The sequence below is a fragment of the Limanda limanda genome, chromosome 7, assembly GCF_963576545.1.
Source record: "Limanda limanda chromosome 7, fLimLim1.1, whole genome shotgun sequence".
NCBI classification, from domain to species: Eukaryota; Metazoa; Chordata; class Actinopteri; order Pleuronectiformes; family Pleuronectidae; genus Limanda; species Limanda limanda.
Window position 1 is genome coordinate 27,428,772 of NC_083642.1, and position 5,000 is coordinate 27,433,771.

Sequence of the window (5,000 nt, forward strand, 5' to 3'; positions counted from 1 at the left end):
TATCCCCTTAGTTCTTTACATTCAACAAATTCATGCATACATGTTTCCACTCCCTCACCACATACATCACATTCCTTTTCCACATTGCAGTCAAACTTACTTATTATTAGATTATTAAAAATCCTATTGTGCCTTAGCATGAAATCAAAGTGTTCGCATTCAATGCTATTCCATTTCACTCTCAAATTCTCCCATATGCTCTCCACATCCATTCCATTCATTACTTTGTTCCACACTTTCTCTGCAGCCGGTCTCCTTATCTCTTTTCCTCTCATATATTTATAAATCACTCTGGTTTTCACCTTTGCCAGTCTCACCTTGCATTCTCCTTCCCCCACATACATCTCTATTTTCTCTTCCCCCCTCACCGCATTCTCTCTCTCAATCATTCCCATCCATTCTTTAGGCATTGCTGTCTTAATTTTCTCTATTACTCCTTTTGCTGTGCCCGGCCATATTTCATCCCCATTCCCTCTTACTTCATCCACAATAACCTGTGCTCCCATGAAGCCCGGTATGTACTCATACACCATATCCCTTACCTTTCTTATCCCTGCCCTCCATATCACCCTGTTGAAAATAGTTTCTCCCTCTACCATAATTTTTGGATTTAAAAACACTGGTTGCTCCCATACCTGCCTCACATTCTTGCATTCATACTTCACTCCTCTCACAAACTCTCCCCACGCTCCAAGCATCTCTTTGTATATGTCAGTCACCCCTTCAATCATCCCTTTTTTTAGTTCCATGAACACTCCGCTCTCTCCACATCCTCCACATTTATTTATTGCTTCTCTTAAAAATACCTTCCACACATGATCTCTGTTATCCTTTAAATATCTCACCATCATTTTCACCCTTAGTGCTTTCTTTTTCCCCTCTAAATTGACAAGTTTCAGTCCCCCGTTCTCATACTCATTTTCTAACACTTCTCTTGCTATCCTAACTCCCTTCCCATCCCACAAATAATTGCTTATGATTCTTTCTATTTCTTTCAACACTTTCACAGGCACATCCATCACATTCATCACATACACCATCTTGCTCATTATTAGTGCATTTACCACTATTACCTTCCCTTTTAATTTCAGCTTTCTCTGCTTCCAATACCCCAATGTTTTCTTTATGTTGTTTATCAGTACTTCATACTGCCTATCTCTCCCTTCCTCTCCCTCAATCCCTAAGTTCACTCCCAGAACCTTCATGTACCCTTTGTTTTCCTTCAATCCTTTCACTCCCTCCCCTCCTCTGCTTTCCCCTATATACATTATTTCAGATTTTTCTATATTTACTTTAGCTCCTGATGCCCTCCCATACAGTTCTACACTTTGTAATACCTGTACTACACTTTCCTTGTCCCTCACTGTCACTGTTGTATCATCCGCATATTGATATAGTGTGCTCACCTGTCCGCCCGGTAGTTCTATGCCCTTAATTCTCCTATTCTGCAGTATGAGTACCGCTAACGGCTCTGCTGACAAGGAGTACAGCAGAGCCGATAGCGGACATCCCTGCCTCACTGACCTTTCTAATCTAACTTCACCTGTGACTATCCCATTGACTTTAATCTTACTGCCTGCTCTTTCATACATTCGCCTAACCCATCCTATCAACCTTCCTCCAAATCCCATCTTCTCTAACACTTTATACAAATAACTGTGATCTACTCTATCAAAAGCTTTGTTAAGATCTAAACTAACTACTGCCCCTCCATTGTTCTCCTTCATGTGTGTTATTGTGTCTCTAATACTACTTATTGTGTCGGCTATGTCTCTCCCTGGTATGCTATACGCTTGTGTGCTTCCCACCACCGTCCCTATTACTTCCTTCATTCTGTTTGCTAACACCTTTGCTAATACCTTATAATCCCCATTTAACATTGTGAGTGGCCTGTAATTTTCTAATTTGTCCCTACTCCCTTTTTTATATATTATGCTCACTAGACCTGTTGTCATACTCTGCGGCATTTCTCCCTTCTCTTCTACCCATCTATATAATCTCTCCAACACTGGTACTAATTCTTCTCTAAACTCTATATAAAATTCTCCTATTATTCCATCTATCCCTGGACTCTTATTTCTGCCTAACCCATTTATTGCTTTCTCTATCTCTCCCTTACTTATCTCTCCTTCGCACACCTCTCTATCCTCATCACTCAGTCTAGCTTCCATCTTGTCTATAACCTGCCTACTGCTCTCCTCATCTAACGCTTCTTTCTTATATAACTCTCTATAAAACTCTTCTACTCTTTCCACTATCCCTACAAGCTCTGTTATTTTTTCCCCCCCTTTCCCCTCCACTTGCTCAAAATACTTTTTCTCCTGCCTTATCTTCTCTAGTCTTAAGAAATACCCTGTACATTTTTCTCCCTCTATCGCATATTTCGCTCTACTTCTTATTATAGCTCCCTCACATTTTCCCTGTTCTATTTCCTTAAGTTCATCTTTCTTTCTTATATATCCCTCTATGTCAATATTAAGCCCTTCCCCTGCTTTCTTCCCCTCTTCCTCTAACTCCTTTTTTAGCCTTTGTATCTTCTCTCTTTCTTTCTTTCCCCGGTTCCTGCTGTGTTTTTTGCTCCTGTTCCTTATCCCCTCTTTCAGTCTCTCCCACCACCTCCCTGTGTCTTCCTCATACATTCTCTCATTCATCTCCCACATTATGTATTCTCTCACTTCTTTTTTATATTTTTCATCTTTAAGCAGCTGCCCATTCATACACCACACTCCCCCTCCTCTTCTCCTTATTTCCCCCCCTATTGTAAATTTTAACACCTTGTGATCACTATATGTTGTGACTATATATTCTATACCTTTAATCCTTTCCGCTATGCCCTTTGTGCTCAATACTAAATCTATCCTACTCTGTTTCAGTTCCCCTTTCACCAGCTGTACTCTTGAGAACTCTCTCCCCTCTGGATTTCTTTCTCTCCATACATCACTCAATCCTTTCATACTCTTTATCTTTTCTAGCACCTCCCTTGTTGTGTCATTCTTAAAATGCATGTTCCTTGACACATCCAATTTCCCACACCACACATTAAAGTCCCCCACGATCATACAGTTTTCATCACACATCACTCCCATCTTTTCAAACATCTCCTTTCTTTCTTTCTCCTCATTCGGCGCATACACATTTACTAGCTTAATCTCCTCATTCATATACTCAAACTTGATCCCTATCACCCTCCCATCTCCCTCATCTTCACACCTTGTCACATTCCCTATCACTCCCTTTTTTGTTAATATAGCTACACCTCTTGCATTCCCATCTCCATTATTTGCAAACACATCTCCCCTCCATTCATCCTCCACCTCTTTCATACATCTCTCATCCCAGTGTGTTTCCTGTAAGCATATTATATCATAATTGCTGTCACCATATATCTGATTTCTTTTGTTTTTGTTCTTTAGCCCCCTTGCATTTATTGAGATTATTATTAACATTATTAGTATTGTTATTTTCATTTTGTTTTTTCCTTAGTTTTACTTTTCTTATTTATCCTCGTATGCCTCTGAGTGTTCTGTCTTTTCCTCATTTGTTTTATTTTTTCCTCTATATCCATGTCCGTTTCAGATCCTACCGTCTGTGATGCAGTGGTCTCCTCTCCCGTCTCTTTGGGCTTTGCTCCATTCAGTTCCTTGTCCGTCCCTCCAGTGTCGTCCTCTCCTCGCCTTTTCTCCCGGCCTGCTTCCTTCTCTCCGTCTCTCCTTGCGACCGTCGCCCCCTTCTCTGGCCTTTTCGTCTCCTTCGTTTTGGGACCTTTCTCCTCCGCCCCGTCTCTCCTTCCTTCTGCGATCAGCTCTCGCTCCAGCACTCCTCTCCTCCTTCCTCCATCCTCCTCTTCGTCGTTTACTCTCGTTCTCTCCTTCCTCGTCTTCCGGTCTGCTCCCTCTTTCTTTCCTCCTTTCGTCTCCTCCATCCTCCGCTCTCCTTCCTGCTTCCCTGGATCCTCCCTCACCTGCTCCTCCATTTCATTTCCGTCTCCATCCTCCACACTTTCCATGTCCTCCGCATCTCCTTCCTCCCTGCTTCCACTCTCACTTTCTTGCTCACTTTCACTCGTATCATCTTCTGCCTCACTCTTATTGCATCTGCATTCATTCATCAGGTTCTGGCACAAATCACATCTCTTCCTCCCCTGCGTGCACTCCCTTGCATAATGTCCTTGCACTCCACATCTGTTGCAATGAAATTCCGGGCACTCTCTCATTATGTGGCCAGGTTTTATGCACAGCCTGCACACTTTTACTTGTTTGTCGTGCAGCACCCTGAAATACTCCGCCCCCAGCGCTGTGTCAAACTTTGTAGAATACGGCAGTGATTGTATCTGGTTATTGAATTTCACTTTCAGGAACCTTGTCCCATCAGCCACGTTTGTACCTGGCCACATCCTTCTTTTAATGGGAGATACTGCAGAGACCCCCCATAGTTGTAGTTTTGCCAATATCTCCCTGTCCTCGATGTAAAAAGGTAAATTCATAAATGACACCACCAGCTCGTCATTCACCAGTTCTCTTGCGTGCACCCGAGTCTCCCCAATCTTGAATCCTTCCATGAGTCTGTCTTTCCCCTTAGGGTGGCTCATGGTCATCTCTTATTTTTTATCAGTGATCTGTCTGCACGCCAGCAGCCCCCCGCACAACTCACGCACACACCTCATCAGCTCCATAGCTGTGTCTTCTCCCTCTCCTTCCATCTCTACCATCACTGTCTGCTCCCTGTCATATCTCTCATTGTTTGTGCAGCTCTTGCTCTGCGTCAGCTCAGTTTCTCTCCCGCTGTCACCTCCGTGGGTGACAGCGTTAACACTCACCCGCTCCGTGCTGGTCTCCGCCATGGTCTCGGATGCCCTTCCACACAGGCTCCGTTACCCCCGCACAGTGCGTCACTGCCGCGGGGGGACACACATACACTAAACAAGACAATCACAACGCTAACGTCCGGTTGGATTAACACATAAGAAGTCGAAAAAAAGGGAGATGTAGAGAGAGAACAAG